Source organism: Dreissena polymorpha, chromosome 2 (assembly GCF_020536995.1).
Source record: "Dreissena polymorpha isolate Duluth1 chromosome 2, UMN_Dpol_1.0, whole genome shotgun sequence".
NCBI lineage: Eukaryota > Metazoa > Mollusca > Bivalvia > Myida > Dreissenidae > Dreissena > Dreissena polymorpha.
Window position 1 is genome coordinate 84,428,903 of NC_068356.1, and position 22,779 is coordinate 84,451,681.

Sequence of the window (22,779 nt, forward strand, 5' to 3'; positions counted from 1 at the left end):
CTACACCCCACACCCATTTTCGGGTCACTAAGTCAAATGTCAAGGTCACTGTGACCTAATATAAAACTTTTACATAAACCTTAACATTCGCTCATAAATCAAAGTGATTCCACCTACAACTTTGAAACTTCTCATGTACATGCACCTTGATGAGTTCTACACACCACACCCATTTTTGGGTCACTAGGTCAAAGGTCAAGGTCACTGTGACCTCTATATAAAACTTTAAAATAGGCTCTAAAATCAAAGTGCTTCCAACTGCAACTTTGAAACTTCATATGTAGATGCACCTTGATGAGTTCTACATGCCACACCCAGTTTTAGGTCACTAGGTCAAATGTCAAGGTCACTGTGACCTCTAAAAAAATAAATAATCTGACAAGCTTTCATTTATTCAAAACTGCACCCGCAGCCGAGCGTTGGCATCCGTTATGTGGTGCTCTTGTTTATAGATTGGGGTCATGTTGGTAAAGAAGTTTGCAAAATATGAAAGCAATATGTCAAGTGACATTGATAATATTTGAGGTGGTACGCAAACTTTAACATAGATTTATCAATAATATGCATATTCTAAATGGAAAAAGGGCCATAATTATTGCAAAATGCTTGATAGAGTTGTCTGCTCTTGGATATAGGCCAGGGCCCTCAATCTGTCAAATCCACGGCCGTAATTCGGCCGCATTCACCCCCCCCCCTAAAAAGTATACTTTTTTCCCCTTTTTTGGGGAAAAATTCCCCCTAAAAAAAATTTTTTTTTTTTTTTATAGATAGATGTCTCATGATTACTATATCTCAATTCTATGTTAATTTAATCTTGTCAAACATACTAAATTATGAAATAAGCAATGAATATAACATGTACAAATGTAATAATTAGAGAGTAAGTTAAAAATCACCCAAAAAGGGAAACGCCGCGAAAATTCACCCTGCTATGGGTAGCGACCCGCTTCCCCTAAAATGTATTGAGGGCCCTGAATAGGTTTGGGTCATGTTGGTCAAGAAGTATGCAAAATATGAAAGCAATATGTCAAGGGACATTGAAAATATTTGGGGTAGTACGCAAACTTTAACATTTGCACGCTAACGGGAACGCTAACGCCGGGGTGAGTAGGATAGCTCCACTATATATATTTCATATATAATAGTCGAGCAAAAAACCATTGAAACATAATATCATATGGTTGACCTTTGTTTAAGGTATATATGTTCAAAATGTTTATGATGATGACAACATATCAATATTAAGGTATTGTTTTTTTTTTATTGGTTTACTTTCATTGAAATCCATAGATCACTTCTAATCATCACAAAGTAATCATTCCATACTTGAGCTGATGATCGAATGCTAGATCTATTTTTGCTTTAAGTGTCAAATTCCATCACAATCTGTTTTAGTATCACATTATGGCTCTTTGATCCCGTCGCTCTGTCGCTGTCTTTAGCTCGACGATAAGCTGCCACGATGGTCTTCCATCTCCCTTCAACCTGCTTGCTATTAAAAACCTTTACTGTTAAGAGATTTGCACAGTTCTTCCCACAAAGTTTTATTAAAACAGGGGGTTGTTGAACTTATCTACATTTGCTTTGTACAGTTCAAGCAGGAGCAGGGTGTGTGATCTTGTCCATGTAGTACTGGAAGTATCTTATTCTGGTCTTTGGTTCTCAGGCAGAGACTCTAAAAAACATTAAAACAAATATCTAATATAGCCTTTAGATAAAACACTGGTCTGTACAGGAAACAACTAAAGCTTTGTCACAGACGTGACATATACCCCCACATGCTGCATTGACACAGAATATTTTGCATTCTGTCTTCACAAAAAGAGAAGCTAATTTATGGCGATTTTTAAGAATTATTATGCCATTATCATTTATGGCCATTTTGACCTTTGAACTCTTGAATTATTTCGCATGACACGCCGTCCAATGACTGTGAACAAAATTAATGTACAGAGTCATTTTTAAATCTCACAATGAATGAAATAGTTATGGACGGACAAGCTCATTTATGGCCATTTTTGACTTTTGAACTCCAAGTGTAACCTTAACCTTGGAGATATCAACGTTATTCTTTCACATGACACACCGTCCAATGATTGTGAAAAATGTACCGAGTAATTTTAAAATCTCACAATGAATGACATAGTTATGGCCCGGACAAGATCATTTATGGCCATTTTTGACCTTTGAGCTTAAAGTTTGACCTTGACCTTGGAGATATCGACGTAATTCTTTCGTGTGACACACCGTCCAATGATGGTGAACAAATGTGCCAAATGATTTTAAAATCTCACAATAAACGACAAAGTTATGGCCAGGACAAGCTCATTTATGGTCATTTTTGACCTTTGAACTCAAAAGTGTGACCTTGACCTTGGAGATATCGACATAATTCTTTTGCGCGATACACCGTCCCATGATGGTGAACAAATGTACCTAGTCATTTTACAATCTAATGATAAATGACATAGTTATGGTCCAGACAAGCATTTTGACCTTTGAAATCCAATGTGACCTTGACCTTGGAGATATCGACGTACTTCTTTCGCATTACACACCAGCCCATGATGGTGAACAAATGTACCAAGTCATTTGAAAATCTAACCATAAATGACATAGTTATGGTCCGGAAAATCTTTCGGTTTAAAACGCATTAATTGACCACGTGACCTAGTTTTTGACCAGGCATGACCCATATTCAAACTTGACCTACACATCATGTAGATACAACTTGTGACCAAGTTTGGTGAAGATCGGATCAAATTTTGGGCCAGACAGACAGACCGACAAACTGACTCCTATATAGCCCTATATAACTGACTCCTATATAGCCCTATACTCCTATATAATTATAGGGTATAATTACAGCATTTAAAAAAATGGCAATTAACACACATCTATAAATAATGGCAAGACATAAACACTAATACATTGTGAATAATAGAGAACTGTTAAATATCATAACCCTTTCTTACATACAAGCTTCAAATTTTGATCACTTTTGAGCAAGCCTTGACCATTCCTTTAAGAATGAAAGGGTAAGTGTGGTAACATTCACAGCATGATAGGCCAACTTCTATGCTGCGTTTTAGAAAGCTGCATTTTTGAAGGTTGGTCGTAAGATTGTGAATGAGTTTATTATGTTGTAACAATAAGATTTAATTTATAACACAATACAGGTTAAATGTGTGATATAATGATCATTCCTAAAAATGTATTTGTGTTATAAAAACAAAGTAGGAAATTAACTCAATGAATTTCATCATCACCATCATAAATCCTCCTTTTTGTCAACATAAACAGCAGCATCAATCATCATCCGCTCATGGTCACCATAATCAGCATTATAATGATCCTTGTCAGCAATACATGTACCATAATTTCAACCACCAAATTATACATCATCATAACTATAATCAACATCATCATTACCCCCCCCCCCCCTGTTTGACATCCTCATTCATCATCATCATTAAAATTGTCACAATCTTAAGCATAATTATCATTGCCATGATCATAATTACCACAATCACCATCATTGTCACCAGCCTTACAAACACTATCATCTTGCTCACAACTATCATAAACCTCATAAACTAGAGCTTTGTCACAGACGTGATGAATACCCCCACATGCCGAATTGACACAGAATATTAATTATGCATGTTGTCTTCACATAAAACAGCGGACACCATGCTCAATGTTTAAAACACGCTAAGTGACCCCTTGACCTAGTTTTTGACCTGGCATGGCCCATGTTCGAACTTAACCTACACATCATCTAGATACAACTTCTGACCAAGTGTTTTGAAGCTCGGATGAACACTACTTGAATTAGAGAGCGGACACTTAATACGGACCGACAAACAGACCGACCGACAGAAAAGCTCACTCCTATTTACCCCCCTAAACTTTTGTGGGGGTATAATTATCCACCCATGGTCACCATTATCATCATCAGAATTATCGATATCAGCATTACAATCCTTGTCATAATCATAATCATCATCACAAACAGCCTTACCTCCCCCCCACCATCACCACCGCCCCCACCGCCAACACCATCACTAGGAGTACCAGCACTTGTCTTCTCTGCAATACAAAATAAATAAAATATCTTTAAGCATGCATTAGGATTTTTTTATACATTGCAATATGGCATTTTCCATTGTGATGTTTAATTTTCAAATAATTTTAAATGTAGAGGCTTGTCTTCAAAATGAACCAACATAAATGAACTAAGTTTAAAATTAATTCATGTACAGTATTGGTAAACATTGTTTAAACACACGGTAATTATAGTCATAAACAAGAGCTGTCAGAGGACAGCGTGCTCGACTATTCGAGTGCTCTACAGTATAATGTAAGCCATCATGGAGAGGGGGGGGGGGTATAATATGGGTGTGTGGTCATTTAATAGATGATCTTTCAAAAATCAGAAAAAAAAAATATTAGTTTTTTTTTTGGGGGGGGGGGATTCTGGGGTGGAGCGTGGGGGATGGTTTGGGTGGAGTGCATTGTGGTATGTCAGGTAAGTGTTGTTTTGTCAATGTATGAATCAAATGTGATCATGAAGTTATGGCAATTTAATCAAAATTTATTAATTTGACCTTGTGAGTCACGGTCATTCAAAGGTCAAGGTCAAATTTAACTTGCCAGGTACAGTACCATCATGATAGTACGAAAGTATTTGAAGTTTGAAAGCAGTATATCCTTGATACTTTAGGAGTAAAGTGGATCTAAACACAAAATTTGACAAAAATATTCAAAGTTACTAAGACAAAAAAGGGCAATAATTCCGTTAAAAAGCCAACCAGAGTTATGCAACTTGCCCTGTACAGTCCCCTTATGATAGTTAGCGAACTTTCCAAGTCTGAAAGCAATAGCTATGATACTTCAGGAGTAAAATGGACCAAAACACAAAACTTAAACAAATGCTCAATTATCTAAGTATAAAAGGGGCCATAATTCTGTCAAATTTCTTGATACAGTTGTCTGCTCTTGTTTATAGATTGGGATCATGTTGGTTAAGAAGTATGCAAAATATGAAAGCAATATGTCAAAGGACATAGAAAATTATGAGGTGGTACGCAAACTTTAACATAGATTTATCAATAATATGCATATTCTAAGTATAAAATGGGCCATAACTCTGTCAAAATGCTTGATACAGTTGTCTGCTCATATTTATAGATTGGGGTCATGTTGGTAAAGAAGTATGCAAAGTATAAAAGCAATATGTCAAAGGACATAGGAAATATTTGGGGTGGTACGCAAACTTTAAATTTTGCACTCTCATGCGAACACTAACGGGAACGCCGACGCCGGGATGAGTAGGATAGCTCCACTATATATATTTCATATATAATAGTCGAGCTAAAAAGGTCCGCAAATAATTGTATGCATTAGATGCCTCCTGACCTTTGTGCTTCTTGAGACAGAAAGTAAAGCAAGTTTTTGTGATATATGCGCATGTGCGGCTACCCAATGTATTACCAATTACAAAACATTCAGTATATTAAGAAGTGACCACATCACAATGTTTACTTTGAAATTAAAACAAATCAATCAAAATTTTCGCAATAAACAATCTGAAAAAAATCCAAGCACATGAACATATTTGTATTATTTGAATCCCTAATTATCATTCAACATGTAATCAATCACATTTGCAAGTTTCAATTGAAAGTAAAGAGATAAGAAAAAATGTGAATGACAAACCTTGCCTCAGCACAGATAAAATGTAATCACAGGCATGTTGCTTGGTTGAATGGTCTGAAATACAAAGTGTCACCACATCTTCAATCAATTATAATGATGAATGCATTTCAATGTTTAAACAGCGTAAATAAGGAATGGGATGGTCAGTTAGGCTCGATTCAGTCGATTGGTCATTGTCGGTTCGGGTACTACTTACATGTACCCCAGGTATACTTAAGTATATTTACATGTACCCCGGGTACAGTACATGTACTCAAACGTACCCGGGAACTTTACCGCTAAATCGATCATTGTCAGCAATTATTTTTTAAATTAATTATTTTCATATTAATGTCAATTTTCTGTTAAATGGCATCTATATTATTGAAACTCATACTCAACAAGCATGTTGATGCATTTTTTTAAATAGCAATTTGTTTCGTAGTTACTGTAATCGGTAGCCCGTTTTACGACATCTGATTTGGAACGGAAAAAACAGTCGGGTACAGTCTAAAATCGGCTGGGTACGTTTGAGTATATTTACCGTACTCGTTGTACATGAAAGAATACTAACATGTACCCGGGGTACATGTAAGTAGTACCCAAGCGGACAATGACCAATCCAGCGTCAGTTAGGTGGTAAGGCCAACATTTTTTATTAAAATGATTTTCGGATTTTTTTTCTAAAAGTGTCGAAAAGGAGGACGGAAAAAAAGATGGGTGACCAAATATGCACTCATTTTAAAAATGTTATGGTATGAAGTTCTTTTTACTAAGCAACCACAGTGATTTTTTTCAAACATGTTGATGTGCAAAATGATCATAATCAGACTGTAGGTCTTGATTTGCAGTTTTAAATTAGTTTGAATTTTTAAAATATTTTAACTATATAGATATAAGTTCAAAAGTTATGCAATCTTTTCACTTGTCTATAATAAACCTGTTGGTGATTTTTTTATGTTTTTATTCACAAGGAATCCGTATGTTGCATTAAAAATACTTTATCTCCACAAACAACCAATAAGCTATTGAGGTTTAAAAGAAACATTTATAGTTTATTGTCCAGTAAAAAACAATACCGCAGACAAATACAAATAGCATAATAAAACGCTTTTCAGGGGTTTCATTGGCCCCAAAAAAGTTGCCGCCACTTTATCGCGGTGTGAAAACCGCCCGTAATTCAAACTTAATCAATAAGGACAATCATTTAAGGAACCTTACTACATTAATTAATAATGGCATTTACTATATTTGTATTACTCTGAGAAGTATGTTTATACATAAATAACAATAAGTACCTTCATCAGTCTTAATATTAAAAGCTTTATTTTTATATAAATAACATTTTTTCCACGTGATAAACCAGATAACCAACACAATATAATAACGTTAACAATAATGTAACAGTATGCTGCATAAATGTTTCAGAATGATTTATTAAAACCTAGAATCACACAAATATATATTATCTGAAAGGAAAAATAAATCAAACATCAGAAAATAAAGCATCTCAATTCAAATTGTTAAACAGATTATACATTTGGTCATTTGGACATGATATACATAAACTTCTGTTTATTATCAAATTTCACAAATTCTAAAACAACAACTTTTGTTAAAAGGTTTTCTGTTAGATGGGGTGGTTGATTTCCAGGTTCAATTAAATGAATATTTTTTCACATCTATTTCTTGACAGAAAGACCCAGGATAATTGCCACCATCCATTCTTGTTGTCTGAAATAACACAAAACATATTTGTACAAACTTTATACAACAAATCAACACATAAATGTCACTATCTTTCTATATGTCCGAATTTTAACATATCCGAAATATAGTCGTCGAGTGAAGGACCTACTTTTGATTTCAGAAATAGTTGGTATCTTAATTAAAATATATCGTTCCCAAAACATTTTAATAATGGAACTGTTAAACACAAATGCCTGTTGGAACAAGGTAACATGTATTTTTGTCATGGTATTGATTAAAGAAATAGCGTCCCTAATAATCGTTATAATTATTGATCTTCGTGACAGTTTATCCCAGGATAGCATAATTTATAGTTCAATGTCATAAAGGAGCTGTTAATCCGATAATAACCCCCATAAACTTGACTATTTTATTTGGACATACATGGTTTGAAATCGTTTTAGAAACTGTTGATTTTGCGATTTTTGAACTTTTGGTACGAACCAGTTCGGAACAAAACCAAAGTTTCGTACCCATTGAAAATAACGAAAAAACACATATTAAATGCACAAATTCGTCACTACAACTACATTAAACGACACATAAAATTGTATTCTCTAAAATATGACCGTATTTGTGCGTAAAATATGGAATGTTTAAAGTTGATAGGCGTAAATGGGTTTCGCATTTCGAGCAAATGATAAATTAAAATCGTTTTTTTCTTATTGCGTTCATAAGATTTTTTAGTCATTTTTATACTATCAATTTTATAAAATTGTAAAGAAATAATAAAATATTTACTTACAAATCGATTGCATTCAGGAGTTTATTTGACGGTTGCATAATTATTGGGAAATTAGCAGACTTTGCTGATGAAAGCGTTGTAGCGTTCATCAACTTCTTGCACAAACAATGATGGCGTAGCTGTTGGTAAATTCCAGCACATGTACACGATGAAGGAGGTTCGCGTATTAATGTGGGTAATTAAAACTGGGTTTATTATGATGATTTATAACTCATTTGAACTTTTTCTAAAACCCGGCAAGCGTTTCGTGTTTAAAAGCCACCTTTTGGCATCCGAAAAAAAAAATTAAATTTTTTTTTTTGGTTTCGTCAAAAATTGGAGTCGGCGGGTCCGAAAATCATTTTATTAAAAAAATCTGGCCTAAGGTATATTTTATTTGACATGAATAAAATGGAAATTGAAGTATTGGTAACAGATTGACAATAATCACATTTATTAATTCCAAATTTGACATAAAATTGTGTTGCTTTTTTTCAAGTTACAAATATTATAAGTTTAAGCACACCATCTGAATTCAGGGCCTCTACAAGGGTTGCTGATGCTATGATGTTCTGCTCCTCTTCATCAATACTGACAACAAATGTACTGAAAATACAGTTTAGCTTAAAGAGACTTCTGTAACAAATGGCAAATTCATGCTTTAAAATCGATGATACTCCAGATTATATCAATAAAATATTGGAAGAATATGAAATTACAGGAAATTGCATTTGTTAAACCACCGTCTGTCATGATTTATAAATAAGCCGAAGTGTGCATATCCGAATTGATAGATACTGCTAAAAAAAATGAAAAAAACACCATAATGTTACAAATAAGTGCAGGATGCTTAATGTGCACATTCATACTGTAGTAATGCTCCAAAACTTAATATTTGTTTGCCTTTTGAGACTCAGAATTTGAAACCAAATGCGTAATCATTTTACTCACATGTCTTTGTCGGCCACTTTAAGCTCGAAAAAGCCATATCCGTTGTTTAGTTATACCCGTTAAAATATTTCCCAGCATGCAATTATAGGACAAATATCCAACATATATATAAAAATTATCCAACATATATATGAAAATTATCCAACATATATATGAAAATTATCCAACAAATATATCAAAATATACCACATATATATCAAAATATTGCATACATATATGAACTTTTAGAACATATATATATGAAAATATCAAACATTAATATGAAATTATACAACATATATTTAGTTTAAACCTATTTATTTTAGCTCGATTGCATAGAAAGTAATTCCTACTTATTTGAAATGCTCTCGAGTCCGTTTCCTGGGCCAAGAACCAGTACTTGGTGTCTATATGGGGGATCGAAAGAACGCTCTCACAGCGGGGATCGAACCCGTGACCTCCCGGTCGCTAGGCGGACACCATATATATATATATATATATATATATATATATATATATATATATATATATATATATATATATATATATATATATATATATATATATATATATATATATATATATATATATATATATATATATATATATATATATATATATATATATATATATATATATATATATATTTGTTATGCATTACATCATACATGCAATTATACCACACACAAATGGAAATATACAACATATATATGCAATTATACCACACACAAATGGAAATATACAACATACATATACAAATATACCACATACATATGAAAACATTAAATTTTGCAACGTTTGACACGCATACAAAAGCAGTATTTTGAGTTGAAACTATTTTTCCTTCTTTTTTACTAAAATTGAACTTGACATATTCGCATCGTATGCAAATAAATGTTGTTAAAGGGAGGCGATTCAAAACTCCGACAAAGATGATCTTACAAGAGTTTGTCTCCTTACACCCATTATTTATTACCATGCCCGCATGCAGTCAGCTCGTTTATCACCCGAGGAAACTTTGTGAGCAGTGTAAAACCATTGGAGCAGTGTTTGTCCGTCCCGTTTTATTTTCATGAAATAACTTGAAAATTAATGCAGTTTTTCTCCACTAAATTCATGAACATGGCCCATTTTGCAAGATATTCTAGTTCATGGAGCCACATTTCGCTCATTTTTAAGAAAATTTTAAGGATTTTTTCTACATGTAGGCCAATACCTTTGTTTTCAATGTTAATACACAGTTGTTTTAGATTGGACTTGAAAATTTTATTTTTTTCCAATTATCATACCCTATGTAAGTTCATGGTAAAATACCGAACACTGCTCCAATGGTTTTACACTTCTCACAAGGTTTCGGGTTTCTTGGGGTGTTAATGTACACATGTATTCGTCACAACGGCGGTTCTTTGTATGTGCAGACCTGTATCAATCCGTCTGTCCGTGCGTGCCTGAACCGGCAATTAGGGACGACACTTTCCGCCATAACTGGAACTTCGCTTGGAAAAGACTTACTTTAAACTAAAATGTATATTCATTCACAAATGGAAACATAATGTGAATATCGTGTTTAATGCAATATGTTTGAACAGAGCGTATATAGAAAAAATCAATAAACAATGTTTGTATTACATGTATTGCGGAAGAGAATGTTTATGATTGATTAAAATAGTCCACTATCTGCTGCGTCTTAATGACGTAGTATTTTTGCACAGCACAGGTCATTCATAATAAGAGGCTATTAATAGATGCGGGGAAAAAAACGTCTGATAATAAATAAGTATAGTGGGATGTTGCGTTAAATTCTTCAGCGGGGTTAAATTTGATATGTCTGGGAAACGTTCTTTTGTTCTCATTAGATAGCGGCGATCTTTTGTATTCACGGATGCTAACAAGGCAATAGTAGAAGGTTAAGTTTGTTTATATTCACAGTTCTCAATTAATAAAACGTTGAACATGAGTCACCAATTTCTAGAGTTATACTATAGACAACAACAAAAATGCTTTATAATCGCTCAAACCGAATATAAAAACAACTAAATATAACATGAAATATCTTTTAAAAAGGTAGTCGGCGTATTGTATTGAATACAGTCTGTGCTGCACGAAACCACTGACTCATCAGCTGGGAGCCGCCCATCAACAAGTGTTTCATCCTTTAATCCCAGGACACTCTCCGGGCGGTGGAACCGCAGTGCTGATCAGGCACTACGGGTCAGTGGTTAGCAGCCAGCTCTTCTCATCTCTCTTAATCCATAGCCAACTGGACGCTCTCTCTGCTGCTTGACCTAGTCTCCCAACAGCTCTCTTTCTCTCTCCTCCCCTGATTCCTAGGGCACTTAGCATCCTCCACAGTGATTGTGCGGGAAAGCCTCTGGCGCCAATTTTGATCGGGAACAGCCATGTTTTCCAACCGCGGGAACTGCACTGGTCTAAGAGATCAGTGTATTTGGCTTTTGTCCGCTCATATGCCATGTCGCACCTTGATTCCCATGGGACGGTGAGTTCAATGGTCACCAGCTTCTTGTGTTTGGTGGACCAAATCACTATGTCAGGCCTCAGTGTAGTTTGGACGATCTCGGGAAAAACCAGCTTCTTCCCTAAGTCGACTTTCATCTCCCATTGGTCTGATTCATCGACGTGTTTCTAGGAGCTTGCTTTGTGGTTGTTTCCCCTGCCTAGACAAAGTTGATCTTTGTAGATGTTGTTTTCTTTGCTGTTCTTTTATTGATCTTTGTAGATGCTGTTTTTTTTGCTGTTCTTTTCTTCCTTCTCTCGCGCTCAAGTACATCTGCTAGCTCCCTAAGGACAGCATCGTGTCTCCATCTGTAGCGGCCTTGTGTCAGCGAAGTCTGACATGATGACAGGATGTGTTCCATGGTGCCTGGCTTGTTACAAAGACTGCAACTTGGGTCTTCCACTATACCCCATCTGTGGAGGTTGGTTGGGGATGGCAGCAGGTCGTAAACTGACCTTAAAAGGAATTTGAGTCTTAGCGGCTCATACTGCCAGATGTCTGCCCAAGTCAACTTCCTCTCTGTTGTTGTCCATTTGTTCCAGGCACATTGTCCACCCATTTCAACTAAACGGGCTCTTCTGCTCTCCTCTTCGCTCGCCCTGATTTCCTTCTGCACCATCTGACTCCTTTCCCTTTTATCTGCCGTGCTCCATCGCTATGGTTTTATCATACCAAGCCCTTGTCTGCCCTCCGTAGTAGTTCCGACGATGTCTTTGTGTCTCAGTATACTTTCAGCTTGGGACACCGCCTGGCTTGCCGACCACTTCCTTCCGGTTCTAGTCTCTATGCCTGCCATCCAGATCAGGTCATCAGAAGATTCTTTCAGTGTCACCACCATCCTGGCCTTAGCAACTTTGTACTCCTAGACAACTGATGATATTGGGAGTTGGAGCTGGTTGGTCCTCCCATACAGTCCGATGCTGGTGAAACTTGGTGGGACCCCTAGCCATCTACGGAGGTATCTGTTGATGGTTCTTTCAAAGCCTTCCACAGTAGAAACTGCTATCTCATACAGCATTAGAGGCCACATGAGTCTTGGTAACAATCCATGTTGGTATAACCATGCCTTGAATTTCCCAGGAAGTGATGTCTGGTCTATCTGCTTCAGACCGTCTTGGAGTTGGTTCTTGGTGCGGTTTATGCTGCTTGTGTCGTTAAGGCTGGCATCGTACCATTTTCCAAAGCATTTGATAGGATTGTCTACTATGGATGGTATGTCTTCGCCCTGTACCTGGAGGGTGAACCTTTGAGTAACCTTGAGTAAATGCTGACTTTAAAATAAAGTTTGCAATTTACCTTTCTTAATAATTAAATTGAAAACAAAAGTTTAACTATTGTGTTTTTTCACTTGTAAGTCGCATATTGTCCGCATGAAATGTGTGTTATCATTGTCAAACCACACATAAGTGTAAGTAGATAAAAATTATACCACGGGAGTGCACATCATATGTGTCCTCAAATGCCTTACTATGAGTGTATTTTTTCACCATCGAAATATATCGTATGCATATATTTGATTTACGCGCAGTCGACACATTTAAATCACTCTTTCATAGCCGCGTCCTGCGAAAATGGGTCTTATGCGTTTCGGCCAGCGTATCGTAAGCCCAACCTTTGCATTTGCGCAGTCTGGTCAGAGGCGATGCTGTTCGCTATAAAACACTCAATGTGTTAGGGTCTCATTATGTATCCCCTGACCAGACTGAGAGGTACGCAGGCTGAGTGGTCTCTATATATGATGGGCGCATATGGAATAAGACCCATTTTCGCACGACGAGGGTTATAACAAATCTCATTGCGAATTATTAATGGCACATTTTAGCACAATGCTTTTCGATACAAAATTGAATTCAAAATAGCAAACTTGTAAATAAGGGCAGCCTATCCAGGCGTTCAGGAACGATTTCTAGACGTGCTGACCGAGTAAGGCAAACATTTGTGGTTGGATAATTAACATATTTTCCTCTTATCGTGACACTATACTATTTCGGTAATGTTTGTTTTTTCATAATGAAAGCAAAGCTGTGAATATCGATAGTCAATTATATATTGACTGGACGATTTAGTGAACGATTACCACCCCTGAAATTCTGCGAGATGGATTTTAACGCGTAATTATGACTTTGCCACAATTTGTGTCGTTTGAACATACAGAGAGTAGTCCGGATTTTCCTTACACTGAATAGTGCTACTTCCTTTGCGCTGAGCACAGATACAGTGATGTAGCCAAAGTTCAGAGGTTTTATCTCAAATCAGCCTATGAAATATTCGAATATATTCATGCGTATCTGCTGGCGTTATGTAAAAGTCATTTAAGATGAAAAGCTGGGTAAAAAAGCTACGCCGAAAACGCACATTAGTGCTATATACCCATGTCTAGGTCAGAGTTGTTGACACCGTGTGAACTGTTAGGGTAACAGTCATGCATAAACAACAAAGTATGGGTCAACAGGGCTGTCTTTATGACTACCTAATTCGTGAGTAAAAATAATTGCTTGCAGATTTATTTTTTATTTATTTTCATCATTTATCTTATTGTATATTTTGAATTTGTATATGGTGTCAAAAATCAAAAGTTTTGTACAGGGAATTTCAATCATGAAATTATATTCTTAGTGAGATAGGTATTCAATATTCTAACTATATTCATTAAATATGATGGTGATGCAAATTGTCTTTAAATTCAGTTCTCATTAACATTTTCATCATACTTTCTATGCTTTCAGAACGTCAAAAAGGGCCTTGATATTATTTTGTCTAAGTAATCTCTATTAAATAAATAGGATGATAAAAAGTGCGTTAAGACACACTCTTTATAAATTTGAATGGCTTGTGTTCATTTCAAACTTGCGATTAATTTTGAAAAATGAGTTGCGTCATAAATAATGCAATAGCGAACAACTTGAGTGCCTTCAGCGATTTGATTATTTGATTTAACGTACGCGCATATGTATCCATGGAAAACAATTCTGTTACACAACAGGGTCTGTACGTACAAGAGTTGTTCTTTATCGCGCGAGCATGCAGTAGCGAATCCTCTTATCTTTTGTAATACAATTTTTTTTTATTGATGAATTAACTATTATTTGACGGTAGTATGAATGAATGCAAATCAGCTTGTTATTAAAACAACACAACAACATCATCATCATCATCATCATCATCATCATCATCATCATCATCATCATCATCATCATCATCATCATCATCATCATCATCATCATCATCAATATTTGGGTTTTTTGGTGTCCGGTGTAAAGCGCCTTGTACACTGCATCTCGGTTTATCGTCTCTTGCCGAAGAGGAATTGGTAGGATAGGTGTGAGCGTGGGTGGGGGAGGGGGATCTAACCTGAAACCCCTGAGTACTGGTACCAGTTTATTACCACTAGACCCTCTCTATTCGACACACATACGATAATTGGTATTTTGTAGCCACAAAATTAAAAAAATATGCATTGTGTCACACCGGTCTTACAATCTGAACGCATCGGACAGTGGGCTACACCACACCGTCTCTCTGATGTATGTAGGCGGCCGTCATATTGGATTTGGAACTACTTTAGAAAACAAGATGGCGGCCCCCTCGTAAAGAGATAAAAATTTAAACATGTGTTTTAGCTCGTCTTTTTCAAGATAACATTCTTTAAGTAATAATTTAATGTAGATCTGTGAATTCCCACAACGTACTTAAAAACTTGTTAAAATTTTAAGATGCCATTACTGACATACGTGTAACTGATAGGGAGTACAAAATTTTTAATTTACTCGATGTCAATACTATAAGTTATAGTATTGACATCGAGTAAATATAAAAATTAAATCGACTGTTATCGTTATATTTTGTGAGATACGAGGATTGCTTACATAAACTTGATAAAGTATGAAACACATCACTCATTGTATTAGCATGGATGGCCGAGTGTAGTTGCAATAATCCAACTCCCAGCTATTGACCCTCCGAGTACGTATGTACTCATAAAAAGCTCAGATCATTCAAGAAGAACTAGGCCGAGTGGTCCAAACGGTAGACTTTTACTCCACGGGGTCAATGGTTCGAGCCCATTTGAGGGTTACTTTTGCTTGTTTGGTCATTGTCGGCTCGGGTACTACTTACATGTACCCCGGGTACTCTTAAGTATACTTGCATGTACCCCAGGTATGGTAAATATACTTAATCGTACCCGGTCGATTTTAGACTGTACCTGAGTTATATTTCGCCCAAAATCCGATGTCGTAAAACGCGCTACCGATTATCTTAAACAAATTTCTCTTTTAACAAAACTGCACTAACATGCTTTTTATACGCCCGTATAAAATACGGGACGTATTATGTGAAACCCCTTGGCGGGCGGGCGGGCGGGCGGCGGGCGGAAGGCATCACTTTGTCCGGACTCTAATTCAAATTGTATTCATCCGATCTTCACCAAACTTGGTCAGCAGTTGCATCTAGTTGATATCTAGGCCAAGTTCGAATATGGGTCATGCCGGGTCAAAAACTAGGTCATAGGGTCAATAAGTGCATTTTCAAAGGGGCCACTTTGTCCGGACTCTATTTCAAATTGTATTCATCCGATCTTCACCAAACTTGGTCAGCAGTTGCATCTAGTTGATATATAGGCCAAGTTCGAATATGGGTCATGCCGGGTCAAAAACTAGGTCATAGGGTCAATTAGTGCATTTTCAACGGCGCCACTTTGTCCGGACTCTAATTCAAATAGTTTTCATCCGATCTTCACCAAACTTGCTCAGAAGTTGAGTCTAGACAATATCTAGGCCAAGTTGGAATATGGGTCATGCCGGGTCAAAAACTAGGTCATGGGGTCACTTAGTGCATTTCAAGGATTTCATGGTGTCCGCTCTCTAAATGAAGTAGTTTTCACCCGATCTTCACCAAATTTGGTCAAAAGTTGTGTCTATATGATATGTAGGTCAGGTTTAAATATGGGTCATGCCGGGTCAAAAACTAGGTCACGAGGTTACTTAGTGCATTTCAAGCATTTAGCATGGTGTCCGCTCTCTAATTGAAGTAGTTTTCATCTGATCTTCACCTAATTTGGTTACAAGTTGTGTCTAGATGATATGTAGGTCAAGTTCGAATATGGGTCATGCCCAGTCAAAAACGAGGTCACATGGTGCATTTAAAGCATTTAGCATGGTGTCCGCTCTCTAATTGAAGTAGTTTTCATCTGATCTTCACCAAATTTAGTCAGATGTTACATCTAAATGATATCTAGGTCAAGTTCAAATATGGGTCATGCCAAGTCAATAACTAGGTCTTGAGGTCACTTAGTGCATTTCAAGCATTGAGCATGGTGTCCAAAACCTTCGAACGGGCGTATCTTGTGACAGTTTGGCACTCTTGTTGAATATGAGTTTCGATAATGATTTTAATATAGAGGCCATCTTACAGAAAATTGACATACATGTTAATATAATAAATTTCAAAAAGTAGCCGACAAAGACCGATTTAGCGTTACATTTCCCGGGTACATTTTAGTATATTTACCGTACCCGGGGTACATGTAAGTATACTTAAGAGTACCCGGGGTACATGTAAGTAGTACCCGAGCCAACAATTACCAATCAAGCGTTACTTTTTAATTTTTATTCAATTTTATTCTTTTATTCTTTTTATTAATTGCAGCTTTTTAGATCCAATGTTTGCATTTATCAATATAGCATAGAGTCTATAATGAAAAAGATAATTTTGGGAGTTCTTATGTTATAGTTAGATTTTGTGACATTTAAAGGATTGCTTATATAAAGTATAAAATAAACCACTTACTATATGGGAGCACTGATGGCCCATTAGTTTAAGCTTTTACTCCAAGGGTCAGTGGATCGAGCCCAGTTAAGGAAGACTTCCTTTCTTTTGTTTTCTTTTTTATTATTTTTTATTGGAGTATTTTGCTCAAATGTTTACTTATCAATTTAAAGTATTTAATAACAAACTTCAATACATGTCTAATCTGTGAAAACGTCCCTTTGATATTGCTAGTTTTCCTCTTACATGCCCTTGTATTTTAAGATAGAATACTTTCCTCTCCAGAGGAAAGAGGTATGGGTTTGAATCCCATCGGGGGCTTCAGAGGATGATTCATTTTGAGACAAATGTTAATATTTGCTTTAGTGTATCCCAAAATTAGCCTTATATTAAATATATAACTGTGAAAGATAATTCAAAATAATGTTTGTTTCTATATACATTGTGATCCATGGACATGAACATTCAATTATGCAAGAAACATGTATGATTTGAGGGAAGAATACGACAGCAAACTTAGAATGGACATTCATTTAAGATTGTTAAGTAACCAAAACTATAAATGTTGTAAAGCTTAAAATTGTGTATGACGTCCTTGCTTCTGGACAGCAGAACAGTTTAGGCATAAATGATTACTCAGTTCTTAAGAATCAACATTGATGCATTATTACTTAAGCAAAGTTGAACTTTTTAAAAACTCAATGAATTGGGAACTGAATTTTTCATGTTCGTTACCAGTTCTGAACATAATGTTACTGGTGAACAAATGCCTTCTCTCATTACACTCTACAGGGAGATGGTGTTTTTCATAAATATCCAGGTTAATTTGTATAAATACCGGGTAAGACCACGTATCATATTTATATACATGTAAGCTATACATTTATGATGATGACATTTTGTGTTTCGCTGTAAATTTACAGAGAAAATATACGACAGCCGCATGTCCAGGGTTTTTTTGGCCCGATTTTATAGCCGAAATTCGGCTATGTTCCCAATCCCAAAAAGTATACTTTTTTCCAAAAATGTGGCAAAAAATTCCCAATTTCCAAAAAAAATATAAAAAAATTTTTGTTTTTGTTTTTAGAAAGAAGTCTCATGTGTATTTTATCTCAATTTCAATTCAATTACATCTAACAAAGTATTATATGATTTTATTCTTTTAATTTGAATGATTATAAAGAGTTATATCAAATTTAGTATTTCCCTAATCAGTGGACTTTTCATGTGGAAAAAAAGGCTAATTAATTTATTTTCCCAATTTCATGAAAATGCCGATAAAATTCACAATTCCAAAGCCATGGGCTATCTTCCCAAAAAGTGGAAAAAAAACCCTTATGTCACCAGAGTTGTTAAAAGAGCATTTAGACAGTATTGTCCCTGACTTAAGCCCATTTTGACATATTCTTATAAACAAGAGGGCCACGATGGCCCTGTATCGCTCCACTGCTGAAAAAAAGGCTGAAACAAATATTCTCAGCATGTGCAAATACTTAAGTATAGGCCCTATTTAAGCACATGGACACTTTTGTGACCCCCTGGGCTGGGTCAAAAAACCCAGGAGCATAATTTGAGCAAACTTTGTAGAGGACTTCTATACATCACTTCATACAAAATGTGGTAGACCTAGGTCCTAGAGTTAAGGATAAGAATATGTTAACAGTTTTCATAAAATAAGCAAGATATAAGCGTATAATTTAATGTTAAATTTTGTGACCCGCGGGTCAGGGTCAATTTGACCCAAAGGGCATAATTTGAACAAACTTGGTAGAGGACTTTAAGATGTTACTGCATACCAAATTTGGTAGCCGTAGTCCGAATGGTTATGAACAAAAAGATTTTTAAAGTTTTCACAAAATAGGCCCCATATAAGCGTATGTTCAGTTTTGTGAACCCCTGGGCAGGGTCAAACTTGACCCCAGAGGCATTATTTGTACAAATTTGGTAGATGTTTATTAGATGCCACTACATACACAATTTTGTAGCCCTAACCCAAGGGTTATGAACAAAAAGATTTTTAAAGTTTTCACAAAATAGGCCCCATATAAGTGTATGTTCAGTTTAGTGAACCCCCGGGCGTATGTTCAGTTTAGTGAACCCCCGGGCAGGATCAAATTTGAACCAAGGGGCATAATTTGAACAAACTTGGTAGAAAACTATTAGATGTCACTACATACCAAATTTGGTAGCCCTATGCCTTATGGTTAAGGACAAGAAGATATTTAAAGTTTTCACAAAATAGGCACTATATTAGCATATAATCGATTTTGTGGCCCCCAGGGCAGGGTCAAATTTGACCCCAGGGATAAAATCTGAACAAATTTGGTAGAAGACTATTAGATGTCACTACATACCAAATTTGATAGCCCTAGGCCGGATGGTTATGGACAAGAATATATTTGAAGTTTTCACAAAATAGGCCTTATATAAGCAGATGTTCAATTTTGTGACCCCCCGGGGCAGGGTCAAATTTGACCCCAGGGATAAAAGTTGAACATATTAGGTAGAGAACTATAAGATGTCACTACATACCAAATTTGGTAGCCCTAGGCCCAATGTTTATGGACAAGAAGTTTTTTAAGTTTTCACACAAAAGGCTCCATATAAGCGTATTTTCAATTTTGTGACCTCCAGGGCAGGGTCAAATTTGACCCCAGGGGCGTAATTTGAACAACTTGGTAGAGAACTATAAGATGTCACTACATACCAAATTTGGTAGCCTTAGGCCCAATGGTTATGAACAAGAAGGTTTTAAATTTTCACAAAAAATTAGCCCTTTATAAGCATACATTCAATTTTGTGACCCCCGGGGCAGTTTCAAATTTGACCCCAGGGGCATAATGTGCACAAACTAAGGAGAGAACTATTACATGTCACTACATACCAAATGGTAGCCCTATGCCATACAGTTATGGACAAGAAGTTTTCACAAAATAGGCCTTATATAAGCATATGTTCAATGTTGTGACCCTCGGCGCAGGGTCAAACTTGACTCAAGGGGCATAATTTGAACAAATTTCGTAGAGGATTATAAGATGTCATTACATACCAAATTTGGTAGCCCTAGGTCCAATGGCTATTGACAAGAATATATTTGAAGTTTTCACAAAATAAGCACTTTATAAGCATATATTCAATTTTGTGACCCCCGGGGCAGTTTCAAATTTAGCCCAGGGGAATTCTTTGAACAAATTAAGAAGAGAACTATTACATGTCACTTCATACTAAATTTGGTAGCCCTGTGCCATACAGTTATGGACAAGAAGTTTTTAAAGTTTTCACAAAATAGGCCTTATATAAGCATATGTTCAATTTTGTGACCCCCGGGGCAGGGTCAAATTTGACCCAGGGGCATAATTTGAACAAATTTGGCCAGTGGAGCTAAAAACTGATTCTTTGTTTAGCGTGCAAAGGGGATGGAGGAACATTTGTTGGTGCCTTTTTAAAAAGTTGTTTCATTGTGTGGAAAATTGAGTTTAAAAATGTATACACAATGCCTAATATGTGGCAAATTCCAACAATGTCTGTGGTTTTTCATGTAAAAATAAGAGATGTGTTTGTCAGAAACATAATGCCCCCTATTGTGCTGCTTTGAAGCCATATATTTGACCTTTAAGGATGACCTTGACCTTTCAGTACTCAAAATGTGCAGCTCCATGAGATACACATGTATACCAAATACCAAGTTGCTACTTTCAATATTGCAAAAGTTATAGGAAATGTTTAAGTTTTCGGACAGACAGTTCGCACATATAAGTTGGTTTTACAAATTCACTGAGTGTAAACATTGGGCACTTATATTGCTCAAAGTGACCGGGAAACAAATTCTTGTGTTCTGATTTACATACATGTATTTACACTTGAAAAATTCAAAGTTAAGAATGGTAATTGTTTTCTTATTGCCAACAACTGCATAAATCTTAACATTGTAAACTGGTTGTTTTGTCTTTATTACTACTTTTGTACATTTTTTCGTATTGCCCTCTTTATATTAACTTTCAACATATATATATTATATCCAGTAATTGTAGATATCAGATGTTTTGTGATGTAAATGTGTAGGGTTCTTGTTACTTGTCACACCCATTTCCATTTCATAATGCCTTAACACTGATATAGGATATTAGTGATTTTTGATTATTGTATTTATGTAAACTTATTCTATATGCTGATAAAAGTGTCATCCTTTATTTTTACAAAGATCCTAGTATCATCAGTAGTGATTTTTGTAAAGAACTTGAAAATTGTATTAAATGGTTAGTGGATAACAACACTGTCTTTACACCTTGGAAAAACTGAATGTATAGTGTTTGGTTCCAAAAGGAAATTATCTTAACTTCATAATTTTACTGTAAAATGTAATGATCACACTATTGTTTCTCAATCATCTGTTGAACACCTTGGTTCAATATTCGACACTGATCTATCTTCTTCATCTATTGTTAATAATATTATTAAAAAGGTGAACTCAAGAATAAGATTATTCAGGGGCATAGCTAGCATTTTTTGAGCTGTAGGCCCGAATATGTTACATGAAAACATACATCTAAATGTGATAACAAGATAACAGTATAACCAGTGCTCTCTAATAATATATGCTATTTACTATTTGATCTCAAGACTATAGTCTCAAGTTTAAATGAATGATATGTTTATGTGTATTAATGCCACCATTTGTGTACATTTGCCACCCATATATAGGACCCTATTGGAAATAAGTTGCAAAACTTGCATGGGACATCATGTGGTATATATATATCATGTCTTGATTTCAAATCTTGTAACTACTTGTTATTTCAGATCTCTGCTAAATACACTGACTAGTTACTTGTAACTGAATTTAACTGATTAACTTTGACTGTGATATTCAAAATGTGATCTATCACTGCATTGTGATCCAAAACCTGTGATAATTGTTTTCCAATTGTTAAATGTTGTAAATTGACTGTATTGTATGATCTGTACTTGTATGACATATATATACATATGCATGAATAAATCAATATTTAGAAAAGTGTGACTGACACTGTTTCCAGACATATTACAGTTAAATTACTTCATGTCAGTAATGGCAGTCAGGGATGGAAAATATCTTTTTACAATTGATGCCTGCACTGTCGACCATATTTAGTGTTTTTGTTTCCCATCTTATGGGTACCGACCCAAAACCATGGGCATGCCTGTGATATGTTTCTTAAAGTTTCTTAAAAGATAAATAATATAAATTTTAACAACACCACTGCTCAGTTTTAATACAGTATGTCTTATTTTGAGGGGCCATTCTGACTTGAGTTCATTTCCAAGGGCAAAGTTATGCTTTAATATATTAATATTACCAAACTGAACATTGTTACACTGTCCCTAATTTTTATGGCACTGGATTATTTAAGGCTTT

The 22,779-nt window shown here is 35.6% G+C and overlaps 1 protein-coding gene and 1 long non-coding RNA gene across 2 annotated transcripts in view; both read left to right on the plus strand.

Moving 5' to 3' along the window:
- LOC127867883 (uncharacterized) overlaps positions 1-22,779 on the plus strand; it is a 242,026-nt gene that overhangs the window by 131,811 nt on the left and 87,436 nt on the right. The gene's annotated exons all lie outside the window — the stretch shown is intronic.
- On the plus strand, positions 15,978-16,418 carry LOC127867893 (uncharacterized). The gene is made up of 2 exons (XR_008043784.1): positions 15,978-16,120; positions 16,277-16,418. It is a non-coding gene; the product is annotated as an uncharacterized LOC127867893 (long non-coding RNA).